At 42.0% G+C, this 13,566-nt stretch overlaps 1 protein-coding gene across 1 annotated transcript in view; it reads left to right on the top strand.

Annotated features, from left to right (window-relative positions):
* The first annotated feature begins 820 nt into the window (after positions 1 to 820).
* Positions 821 to 13,566, top strand: part of VIT (vitrin) — a 51,226-nt gene continuing 38,480 nt past the window's right edge. The window contains exon 1 of the mRNA XM_040059320.2: positions 821 to 884. The gene's annotated coding sequence lies outside the window, so the exon portion shown is untranslated. The remainder of the gene's footprint in view (positions 885 to 13,566) is intronic.

Raw genomic sequence — 13,566 nt, forward strand, 5'->3', positions numbered from 1 at the left:
ACAGATATTTAAAGAAATTATTCCTTTTGTATCTCTCATTTGGCCAGGTCACACTTAACAAGTACCAGTCTATTAGCCTTTGAGAGCATTTTATTAAATTGTCACATTCAACTTCATCAGAAAGAACCCTCATACCATACTTCTACTTCTCTCTGCCCAGACTTGCAGAGTTATTCTGTCACTAATCCTCTGACTTCAGGGAAACTGCTGGGGGAATACAATGTTATTCACATAAATAAAGGCATCACAATCTGTCTCCTCAAAAGATATTTTTTCTCTTTAAACCTGATCTGTATTTAACTGATCTGGTAGCTATAATCTTTAAGGCTGTGTGGTTTACTCTCATCTACTAGTTCATTTCACTACAGTGCTGAACTGCATGGGGAGACTGAAAACAAATGAACCACAGCATCAGCTGAGTAAAGCTTCACTTCTCAAAAGAGAAAAACTTGACAAATCTGACAGGCTAGTGCAAAAGGAGCAGAGAAAACCCTACCAAAAATATGTGGGAGGGAACATATATTTAAAACAGGACCGCCTAATTCGACTGCTAAATCAGTGTAAGGAGCTCTGTACTTCTGTGTGTGCGGGAGGGAGAGGGAAAGACAGAGAGAGAGAGAGAGAGAGACAGAGAGGGAGAGAGGAGCAGAGGGAGGGAGGGGGGGAGAGAGAGCAATGTGCCTTTCACAGAGCTCGGAGCTTGATGGGAATGTTTGATTAGCTCCTCTCTGAAAGAAAAAAGGTGTCCAGGCCTCCCTCTGCTGCCTGCCTCTCCTTCTCTAGAATAATGTTGGCTGGAGTTTGGGGTACAGAAAAGCTTGGAAAAAAACCCACTTTCATACTGTGTGGAGAAAAGGAATAAAAAGTTGCACACCTCAAGCAAGGTAACTCTGATGTTGTTTTTCTGCTATATTTATTTAGGGGGGGAGAGGGGGGAAACTGTGTTTTTTGTCTGTTGATAATAATTAAATGTTTTCACTGCTGAGAAATTGTAGGGACATAACGTTTTATTTAGCATTCCAGCTATGTGCTTAGGATCAAACACTTAAGAAGATGAAGACATAAATGTAGAATGAAACTGTACTTTACTCATATACGCTTCATAAAGTATTTATGAAAGCATTAAGCCCCTACAGTTAAAGTGGACACATAAAGTCCCTGCCTGAACGGCAAGGGCTTAACTATGTGATAAAGAATGGTGTATATAAGCCACACACCAACAGGCATTTATTCAAGCCTTCTGTTCAAACAGTTTGTGATAGACAATGCAACTTGTTTCTTGGTTTAAAACGGTTTTGCTTTCAAGACTTTTTCACAAAGACTTTTTGATCAATAAGAAGGTGTGTGTTGTATCATTAATAAACACTACCTGACACTAGGGAACACTAATCTCCAGGGCACAAAATGGAAAATGGTATTATTCCAGTGATGTGTGTTTCTGTGGTGTGAACTCTCTTGGTAATGGATAGATACAGATGTATAAACAGTACAGTAGCCTAGATTCTATACATCCTTTTGTGCTGAGTGCTTGTTTTGGTGGTGAGGCTGCAAAAATGAATAGCATTGTCAAGCCTGCCACAGCCACTCAGCTCTCTGCAGAGAGATTAGAGTCTTGATAAATCTCTTCAAAATGTGATTTCTCTCCAACAAGTACAAACATGAACCAAATGCCCCAAGCTAAATATCAACTCTAGTTAATATTTTGTTCCTAGAGTTTATGGGAACTACACCACATTCAGAGCAAAAAGCAAAATTACACATTACAGAAGCAAGTCCTCCTTAGAGCACACAATTTTTTTCTTTAACCTCTCCAAAATCTAAACAAAATATCAAAATAAGAAAATACATAGAGAGAAAATTTTGTTTAGATGTCATTTAAAACACATTTTACTGAGAAAAGCCGTGGAGTTGGATATGTTTATAGCTTGTGTTTTCCTCTATACATCATGAAGTTAAAAACATTTTGCATTTGTCTACAGTCAAAGAAAATCTGTTTTTCTGTGTTACCATCTTCTTCAGACTTTACTCAATTCATCATTTGACTGACAGTCATGGATGTAAGACTGATCACTTTCAGAGATGCAAAGAGATCTCAGGCAAAATAACTGCATTACAAACATTAATTTTCAAATACTAAGCTAGTATCTTATATTAAACAGACTTACTTTGCTTGCATATTTTATTTAATCCTTTGAGTTGCTGGGGTTGTTCTCACTGGGATGACAAAAAGGACTTCCTGTCTTTTAGTTATTCAGGACATAAAAAGTATTTCTTTAAGAATAAACTTTGAATGTACTGCCCATGCTGTGTTTCCACCTGTAGTAGTAATGTTATGTTCTTAACTTGGTCTTTAATTGTTCCTACCTTTACCTGATGTAAGACACTTCTTTCCCTAATGTTATAATTAGACTGCTTACCACTGACTGGTTTAACCCAGTAGTTTTACTAGGTGCAGCAGATTTCTTCACACTTGGAATGCAAGAAAGATACTCCACGTGGATTCTCTTCTGTCTAATAAGGATGAAATCCTACAAAATACTTTCCTTTAGAGTAACCATTAACAGGGTGTTCACTTTTCACCCAGTCACTGACTTTCACAGAGGTAGTAGGAAATTAATTATTACACTCCTTTTTGTCAAAATTAATTGGAGTATTTCTAAAGGGGGGCTACCTGAGCCACAGTGTGAACACAGAAGCTGAAAAACAGGCCAATTACTTAATGTGAAACGTCGGAATTATTTCTTATTTCTGGCCATTGCTTCTTAGAAAACATTGCTATAAATTAACCTGAAGTTTATGCCACAATGCCATCAAAATTTTGACTGTATATGGTCTGCCTGGAGAACTTTGAACTTTTTCCTTTTCCTCTCTGAACCACAAATAAAGCTCTAGTCAGAAAACACTTCAGTTAACATCCACAACTCCAGACAAGTTGTGGCAGTGCCTCAGCACCCTCAGAGTGAAGAATTTCTTCCTAATATCTAATCTAAATCTACTCTCTTTCAGTGTAAGTGTTGATAGCAAAGTCATCTAAGGCACCTGGATGAAATGAGCAAGAAAAAGTGATAGCTCAGTTTACTCCCTGCAACTATGACTGTATTTCTGGAAAAAATGCTGTATAGTGGTACTGGCATGGGCAGGGGCCAGAGCAGCGAGGGGTGTGTTGGCCCATTGCAATTGGCTGGGGTGGCAGTGTCTTTGCTGCACGGGTAATGAAAAACAAAAGCCTGGAATTTTCTGACTGAACATCCTGGAGGGATGTCCTGGCCCCCAGAAGCTCTGGGTAGACACCAGGACTTCTCCAGCTTGTTGCAGCATCACCTGAGGTTTAGGTTTCTCATTCAGGACTCAGGAAGTGAACACTTCCTGAGTGTTCCATTAATCCCATTAATCTGTGTTGAAAAACAGAAACACAGAACTGCAAAACTGATGGCTTGGGGATTTTTTTTAAAATTATTTTATATATATATATATATATAAAGGAAAGAAAAATAATAATCGTAGCACGTATTGTACAAAAAGCCAGGGAGGATGCAGCTACAGTAGTCACGGCTCTGCCCTCCCCATCATTTCTCTTGGGGAGTAGATTTTTAAGTCCAGAGTCGGAGAGAGAAATAGGTGCTTAACACCTACTTAGAGCACTTCAGTTCCTCTTTTGAACTTGCCGGGGCACAAGGAGCCCCCTTGTCCCAGCGCTGCCCGGGGAGCCTGTGCTAGAGCTCAGCTGGGACCTGGGACAATGCAGCCCCTGTTCTGGGCCCGGCTGTCGCACTGAGACTATAATTATCTCTCTTCTAATGACCAGCCAGGCAAGATAACAGTTTTCATGCTATGTTTAGAAAACAATGTCTTACTACAAATTGACGGTTCATTCGTCTGTAAAAGAGCCTGTCTAACAGTCCTAAAGCAGCTGCCGCTCCTTTGCATCCCAGCTCCTGTATTTGCTGCACAGTTTCCCTCTCGGAAAACCTGGGTAAATGCTGCGCAGGCAGCACAGCCTCCCGCTGCCACGCGAGAGGCTCAGAAAGGCGCGGAAATGCCCAGAAAATCTGTAGCTGTTCAGATTGTATCTCTGCTAGTAAATTCAGCTCTGTCTGTCTGTCTTGCTAGGGCCTGCATCGCCCTTGTGAACTCTCTAGGCCCCAGCCCAAAGGGGCCGCGGGCTCCGCTGCGGGCGCGGCAAAGGGGCAGGGGTAAAGGTGCTTTCTGCTGACCCGTGCTAATGCCCCGTGGAAAGCAAGCTGATGCGAAAAGAGGGATGTGAAGGGACTTGTCCCGATAAGACGGGAGCGCGTATTACTGACGATCTTTTCTTCCAGCGCTGCGGCCCACAGTCGAGTCAGGATCTACTGAGGTTCTGCGGGCTCCAAAGGCATCTCTGGGGCAGCTGCAGTGGCCGGCTGTGACTGCAGCCTGCGTGGGTGTAGCTGCCCCTTGCAAACACCGGTTGGTGCCAGGCTTGGGCAGTCCTGGCAGCATGGCACTCGTGGGCTAGCTAGCCACGTATTTGCTCTGGGCTCTGCAAACATTCTGCACCTAACTCTGCTCTGGGGCAGCTCTACATTTAGTGGTGTCTGAGGGCAGCTGCCACATCCTCTGCAGGTGCCCTGCCAGCAGAGAACAGAGCCCATTCCCTCTTCCTGCAGCCAACTCACCCTCGTCTCGCTTGCCATCTTCCCTGGTGTCCCCTGCAGCAGGTAATGGTTGGGCTGCCTCCGGCTGCCTTTCCTCTTTGGGCTCATTTTTCAGTGACTGAGGCCTGGGAAAACAAACAAACAAACAAACAAACAAACAAACAAAACAAAACAAAAATGAAACAAAACCAAACCAACAACAACAACAACAACAACAACAACAAAACCACCGAAAGTGTTGATCAGAAAGAAAAATTCCCAACAGCTTGGAAACATCAATATTTCTCATGAAAATACACTTTAATTAAAAAAAAAAAAAAAAAAAAAAAGGCATCTGCAGCTTTTTCCTTCCTTTTTTAAGCAGAACACCCAAATCTATATCTCATATGCGAACTGGAAACACATTCACATCTGAAAGAGTACTTATAACCATATCTGGTTCATGCAAATTATCAAGGTTTAAAGAGTTCTAAACATCAGTCTTGCAGTAGTGTCTGAACTGACTTTCTAGCACCCATAAGGTCCATCCTATCCTTTCTCTATCTCCAGAACTTCAGAGTGCATTCAGAGATCAGTGGCACACTAAGGACACAATTTGTGTCAGTTATCCTTAATGTGTCCCATTCTACAGAACATCCTATAGACACAGACATAAAAAATACATTCGGCTTGCATTTGCAAACTCTTACTCAGCCTATCACCTTGTAAAATATCTTAGTAAATGTAACACACGTAACACAGCAGCCAACAGTCCTTCAGCTGGCAGCTTGTTTCATATGAAAAAAAGCACATAATTGCCAAGCGACAGTTACATATGCGCCAGAATTTTCGGGAAAATTTTGAATGTTCTTGTGTAGCTTCATGCAGTACTTTAATGTCCCCACCAGGATGATCTGGGGATTTCCAACACCTTCAGGCTTGTACACAAAACTGTGGAAATTTTTACCTCTCAAAAATCACTCATTTAGAGCGGAGTTTGGACATGGCCATGTCTGTGCCTCTCGATCTCCCTGCCAGGTTCCTTTAGAGACTCAGAAGGCTCCATTATGTTTTGTTTCCCCCAAATACATCATTTACCCTTCAGCCCATAGAACGGGAGTGAGACATAGAGGAAAGCTGGCAGCAGGGCTGTGTATTCTGGCTGTGGACAGCTTCTGTGAGTCAGAGCTACAAAAGGGTAAGGACTCCCTGACTACAGGGGTATTTTCACAGCTGCCAGCCAGCTGAGAATGATGAGAGTCCACCCTGCTTGCCTTGGTGGGAGCCCATCCTTCTCACCTCTTTTGCAATGCATCTTCGACACTTGAGAATTTTGCTCTTCTGGGCTTGGTTGATGATGTTTTAGGACATGAAGCACAAGAAGAAAGAGGCTGTTGGGAAAAGAGGCTACATGGGAAGGAGAGGAATGTCCAGATAAACAGGGTGAGAGGTTAGAGAAGTTTAGAGTAGTTCCAAAGGAACAACTTGGTACAAATGTTACAAGGGCAAATACTGGCATCACGTAAGTCAGAAAAGCCTACTTTCACCCTGTTTTGGAAAAAGCCTTTCCACTAAACTGCATCTCAAAATATGTGGTAATTTGGGACAGAAACTCAGTCTTCCGTGGTCTATGTCTTCCATCCTTATTGGTGGAATCTGTATGTAGAAAAAAATACATAAGTTAAGCAAAAATTAGATTTGAAATGGAAGCTCATATGATAATCTCCTAAAGCCAAAGTTCAAAATTCCTGGGCATGGAAGTATATTATGCAATACTGAGGACTGCAGGCTTAGTTTGTTTTCAAAACAAAAGACCACAAATTACAAGTTCCTGCTCCCAGTCCATGCGGTTTCCCTTTTTGATCTTGGTCTCTCAGAAGCAGAATCCTGCGATTCATCTCTATGCAAAACCAGCAGGTTTTAAAATATTCTAATACACAAAATCAGTAAAACAGTGTTTGCCTGGTTCTGAGACATGGTTCTCAGCAACTTCTGGCTGCACCTACACTGTCACAGCATACAGGACTGGGCTCTGAAGGCCACTTTCTCTGCCACCATGTTTTCTGGCTCTTAATTTCCCGTCCAGGGCACTCAGATACTGAGGAATATCATTTTAGAAGCTTAGCTACTCCTCATGTTGTCCACATGACCCATATGTTAGAGAGGCCACTCCTGCCAGTCGCCAAGGGCTGCCAGCGCACATGCCATAAGGCTGCACAGCTTGGCCCTCACTGTGTCATGTCTCTCACCAGCACCTCCACCAGCAGCACGTCTTCAGGAAACCAGCACTACCCGTAACAGCCTCATTTATAATGCTGGCACTCATTCAAATCCATGGCTTACTTTCCTCCCAAAAGCAGCTCGGAGGCCCAAGATGTTGTCCTCAGTCATTAAAAAAATGGAAACACTACTCGCAGGTCCATGGTTTTCAAACTGTCCCCAGAGCAGCTTCGTCAGGTGAGAGACATCAGCCTGTGTGCACCAGGTGTGCTGCAGACCAGCAGCAGCTGGGAGGGATACAGCTACAGTCTGTAGCAAAGCCAAAGCAGCAATGACCACTGGTTGGGGAGGGTGGCCGTGCAGAACATCCTGGGATGTGGGGTCGGGCATCCTGGCCCTCAGCAGCTGATCCTGCAAGGAGGCAAGCGATGTGGAGGCACCAACAAAGCAGCAATAGAAGACGACTGAGGGGCAGAAGATGTTTTGGAGTTGTTTCTGATTTTCCTTTGGTAGCAACCTCCCTTGCTAAGTTAGTTTTTCCTAAACTAAAGGTATCAGAAAGATATTTAACTGAGAAGGCTCGGAGGAAACATTTCCAAATAGAAGTAATGCAGTTAGGAAGAAATAATATTTTTTGAAAAGTACAAAATACATAAGGGAAAATGTTATGCAGTGCAAGGAGCGTGAGACTATAATTTTTAAGAGGTTGCAAAATTGAAACTTTCTTATCTTCAGTTTACTCGTTTCTACCACAGAAGTGGATTTCAGCTTAGCTTTTTAAAATGCTTTCTACAGCATTCCCATGATTTCTGATTTGCTGAAGACCTTTTGTGAAAGATGCTTCCTTGATCAAATTGTCATTACTAGACATAAATGAATTTCACTGCTTCCTGTCTTACTTCAAGCAAGTGCCACATCCCAGGGTAGTTCCAGATGTTGTTTTTTTTAATTACAAATGTTTTCTGAATCTTTATCCAACCAGTCCATGGTTTTGGCATGAGACATCACTAGTAATACAAACTGTAGGAGATACTGGATTGATAAAAGTTTTCTGTGAGCTGTTGTATAAATTTACTAGCATGCTTAAGGATGTGTTTGGCTTTTGATCTAGACATACAATTCACTTTTGTAGTAACCAGTTATGTGTAACTTTAAGCAGAGAGTAAACATCCTAAAGTTTCTCTAAATTTCTGCTTCTAAGTTTCTACCTAAAAAAAAAAAGTTGTTTTGTTTGAACATGCTACAGAAATTCCAAAACCATCCCCAGGGTTATGTGCAGTTTTTTTAGTGCCTTTAACAGAAATTCTTTGCTTTTAGACTAAATATGTACCTTCAGGGGAATTCTGACACACAATACTAATTCTTAGTTTGCAGGCAACACAAGAGCATGGTTACTCAGTGCTCTTTATTGCACATCCAATCTGAGAAACCATGTTTTGCACTTTAAAAAGTCACTTTGACTTGTTTAAACCATTTGTTGGAAATAGAAAATTGCACATTTTTGGAAAAAAAAAGAAAGAAAGAAAGAAAGAAATGTGGCCACAAATCTCATGCTACAAATCTAGCACAGCCCTCTGGCACTGCTGAATTGCAAGTACTTTCCTCTGCCCTCTATTTCTCGGAAAATGGCAGTGCCAGAGGTTGATGGCACCTGGCTGGGGTCTGAATGATGTTAAGCAACAGTAGTAGTCAAATTAGAAAAGTAGAAGAAGTTTGCCTGAGGGTGAGGGAGGCAGATACGTGAGCAGAAAAAAGCCATGGTGAGGAAGAGAAGAGAGGGAGGAAGCCCTCTGGACAGGGATTCATAGGTTTAAGCTAACAGCAGCTCCCAATGAGGCATGAAAGCTGTGCATCAAAATGAAAAATGAATGCATAATACATTAACAGAAACCAGGAAAGTGCAGTGTAATGGCCCCCAACGAAACCATCATCCAGATAGTCCAAATTATATTTTCTCTGTGGGTGTGTGACAAATTCTAAATGTATCTCTTCCTTTGCTGGAAGGGGCAGGTTAGACCAACATAATTGATGGTTTTCTTGCTGAGACAGACAAAAATGTATAATCATTGCAGCCTTATTTAAGCTCTGAGAAAGGTCTGGCAAGTTAAATCACACTGTAATCTTAAATAAATTACTTTCTTCTGAAAGAGCTCTGTGGAAAGTAGAGAAGTTATCGTCAAGGTTTCTTCAACCTTATGTTTTAATTTTGGGGCATTGCATGAACAAAAAATGAGTACTGCAGGGCTGCTTGCATGTTTCTATTTGTCTCTAAATTTCTGGTATTTAATCTCTTCATCATACCTACCTGAATGAGAGTTATTTTAGACTAAATTCCTCTTGCCAACTTGCATATAAACATTTGGTCAATCACCTTGGAAAAAAATTACTCCTGCGCCCAAAGTGCAACTTAGATAGAATTCAGGCCTCTGAATCCTCACTTCAAATGACTTGAGAGTGACTTGACAGGTACTCCACAAGAGGTCCTGACTACCAGCAGTCCCTACGGCCCTCTTGTTCCTCCTGTCAGGAACCCCAGAACAGAGCAGGCACCATTTAAAATGATATATGGCAGCCACAGCAACCAAAGTCTTGTAATAAGAAGCAAGGAGTAAGAACCCTTAATCAGGGGTAATTGTCCACTGTCTCAGAGAGTTTGGACCCATGTTTTCTTCATCACTGAAGAAGTCCCCCATCATCAGACTCCAGGGCACAAAAGGTTGGTAGACCCCAATTTTCTGCGACAAAAAAGGATCCCTGGGCAACCACGAATGATAAACGTGGGGTCAGAAAGAAAGCGAGGAGGGGGCTGACTTGCCACTCGTCTGCAAGCAGAGGAGAGCCAGAGTGTCCCTGCCTCCTCTTCCCCATCCAAATGTGCAAACCACGGGGCAGCAGCAAGGAGTGGCTGTCCTGGAGGTGGGGGAGCACCACTGCCCGGGTGTGGGACTCATGGCCATGGAAAGCATCTGGCAAAGAGGCTGTGGCTACTGTGTCTTAGGAGGTAAAGGAGTATGGTAATGCAGAGACTCTTCAAGGGAAAAGCACAAGCTATCCCCAGGCCCAGGGGCTCCTTTAATAGTGGTTCTCTTGTTCTTTTTACTAAACACACAAGTGCTGAATGTGTGACACACGATACTTCTTACAACCTCTCCGCCACAAGGGAAAGACCTGCAGCCACAGAAACCTGGGTTTCCTTGTCGGCTTTCAGAGACACTGGGTAATTAAATAGAGATTACTACAGTGCTCTGAAGCTCAGTTCTGCTTCCAGGAAGCATTTGTGGGTTCTTTCATATATGAAAGAAAACAGGTGAGCGTTCACTCACCTTTTTTATAACAGCAGGTGATGAAGTCTATGATATTTTTAAATTCCTGGATGCATATATTCTATTTCAGACCACACAAAGAATAAAGTCTATCCTCCCATGCAGACAAGCTCACCTTATAAAATAGCACATTGGATCTTACATTTTGTGACCTGTCCTGATATACCTACAGGTCAATCTAAGCCTCCAAAATGAACTATCAGTTCAAGCTATCTGCCTCAGCAAAACGCAGTACCTCCAGTTTTTCAAAAAACAACCACTTAGATACTTTCTTTTATTTACAGACTTTCAGAGCAATGCAGTGCACTGAGGGTATGTAACTTTGTCCTTCTGACAAGAAAGGGAGTGGAACTAAATCACACGTGGCAAGTGCTAGTGAAGTCACCTAGTGTGCTCCAAAACAAACAGTTCTTGCACTGCCAAGCAAGATACAGTGCCATTGGTACAGAGTATGAGCATCAAACAAAGAAAGGGTTAAACAATAATAAAAAATAATTTTAAAAAATCTAAAAAAATAAACAGAAAATATTTGCCTCTAGAAGATGATGACCAGCTCCTGTTTGCCCAAACTAGTTTACTCACACCTACACCAAGCCCACTTGATTCTCCCATAAAGGGCACATATTTAACTCAGCCCACAGTGCTTAGAGATCATGCTGTTAACTGCATGCTACTTGCTCAAATATCTTTCAAACAAAGTCCACTTCTGTTTTTCTTTATGGTGCCAGTGTTGCTGAGATATTAGAGCCCCTTGAAAAGGGAAACAATGACACAAACTATTGTGGTACAAAGAGAGTATACAAAGTAATTTCTGTGGCACAGGAGATTATAGGAGATAAACTGCTTATTCCTGCAGAGGCAAAGCACATGGCACTAGCAAAGAATTTCAGCTTGCACGTGGAACAGACAGCAGTGCCTGACTCCAGAAATCAAGGACTTAAAATCTGCACTTCTTCCAGATAATGTTACAGTTTGCCATACCGTGACTGTTTATGTGCATTTAAACCATCTGTTTGTTTGCAGTATGTAGCAGCTCTCTGAGATCTTTATAAAAGTCAAGTTGCTAATGAAAGGTCAGTATAAAAATCTTACTTTATACACAGAAAGAATAGTTTGATAATTCTATCTCTTCATTAACATTCAAGAGTTTTCAAGTATTTCTGGTCAGGAAAAAGTAACTAACATTCTCTCAAATAGGACTTTGACTTTAAAAGGTAAAATATCAGCAGCTCTGGGAAACACCAAAGCAGATACTTCTTAGTATACTTGTACATAGCAGGAGTTGAAGCACCTGTTAAGGTAATGCATATACTTCATAGCTTTTCTGGCATAAAGGTAGCTTCTGTTATGACAGCCTGAAAGATTCAGATGGGAAAATGCACTCTGATAAACAGAGATCCAGCATAGAGTTTAGGAGATTCAATAGTGAGCAGTCACTACATCCCAGTTCTGACTAGGACTGTAAATACTGCCTTAATAGAAATCTGATGAGGAGAAATCTCAGCAAAACTCTTGCTCCAGACTGATACAAAGTAGAAGCATCTTAGTTTGTTTTAATGGGATCTATCCATTTCGTAAAGGAACAAAGGAAGTACAGCTTTGTATTTAATAGCAAAATATCATTCTTGAGCTACAGAGAAAACATCCCCAAATCTCTCAGTGGATCTACACAGACTAAAAAGTCTGTTGTAAGCATGGATTGGAGCCTTGCTTTCCCTCCTCAACAAAAACCCCATTGCTTCTTTCCAAGCTGTTGCTCCCTTTACCAGTCTGAAGGAGCAGATGCCATGCTACTGCACAGCATAGGAGATCTCACAGCTTAAATCAGGTGACACCCTAGGCCCCAAATACAATGAATGCACACAGACTTCCCACAACAGAAAGCCTGGAGCTTCTATGCCTGATACTTAATAGTCAGCAATGTAAATCCTCCTGTGCATTTCCCCATGTGACAGCCCAAGGTCTGAAGGCCAGGACCACCCCCTGGAGTACTGTCACCAGAGCTGTCACAGGATGTCTGTGCATTTCTCCTCATATGCTAGTGCCTAATGTAGAAATTAATATTGTGGCAAAACCAAGTTTCTCTACTATTATAATTTATTTCTATGAGTATATTAGTATAAACTGCACCACCAAAGATACAGAGTCCGCAACGGGATGCTCTTCTGTTGAGCTGTGACAACAAAACTGTTAAGCAATTCTAACAGCTTTGTCTAAATGCTTCTGGTATTGTTCTTATTGATAAACATCTGTTGTTTCAGGCCAAGGGGTCTGCTGAACCCTGCTGAACCCCTGAAAGGCTTTAAGTCTTAAATCCTTTTAGATTTATTGGCTTCTTTCTGCAGTGAATTCATAATAATTTAGGAACAAAAGCCCACTTTCTCTTGCCTTGAAGAGCGTTGCCCACCAGCTGACTAGGTAGACAATGCAACTGCAGCCAAGCCTAGGGTGCTGCCACCCAAGAGGACTGGGATGGCTCCTGGGGTGGCTGGCCATGCCCTGGGGTCAGCAGGGCCCTCAGGAAGCAATGAGAAGTCTTGTGCAGCCCTGGTGATACAGGTGGCTTCACGTTTTGTAAGACAGAAGAAGTTAGGCAGCGTTGGACTCTCTCCACACAACACACAGCAGCCCACCCATGAAGATAGATTTTACATGGATGCTTTACCATCTCAGACCGCTTCTACTCTAATTGAACTGGGGATGAAAACATCTCAGCGCCAAGCCAAATACCGTCAGGAAAAATTCACACAGATCTCTTTGACTTTAAATAAAAATGCCAATGCTGAATTTACTCACTGCAAATTTTGGGAATGTTCATATTAAGATGACTTCTGCAAAGTCTAAGCCAGAGTCAGTACAATCTTTAATGGTGCGTGGTAGTTCTGCAAATGAATTGCAACTCTTATTCTGCCTCTTCTTTTTCTGCAATTGACTTAAAGTTAGAATTCGTTGAAGGGGAGCAATTGTTTGATACCTCTGATGCGTTAATGGGTTGAAACACACAAGGGAGGAGAAAAGCATCTGAGCTAAGTTTCTCTGAGCACTCTTCTACATCTTGGTGCTATTTCTTTTAACAGCTTAGCAGTGGAAATAAACTGCAGTAAATGCTTAAAATGCATTTTTATTGCAAAAGATGGGCAACTCTTTTTAATAGAAACTAACCACGAGAGCAGAATATCACCACTTAACCGCTCTTGCTGATATGGCTTGTACAGCCTGGGGTCACCACCACAGCACTGCGCATCGTTTTTTAGAAAGAAGAAGTGATCATGTTGAGCCACTTTCCAAACCCCCCAGATTCAATTCAGTGGCTCCTGAGAAACCTCTGTGGCTTTCAGCTTTAGCAGCCTAGCAGGAAAACATTTTCAGGGAGATCACCAAGGAAAGACATTGTTCTATTAGGAAGTGAC

The sequence above is a fragment of the Hirundo rustica genome, chromosome 3, assembly GCF_015227805.2.
Source record: "Hirundo rustica isolate bHirRus1 chromosome 3, bHirRus1.pri.v3, whole genome shotgun sequence".
Taxonomy (NCBI): Eukaryota; Metazoa; Chordata; class Aves; order Passeriformes; family Hirundinidae; genus Hirundo; species Hirundo rustica.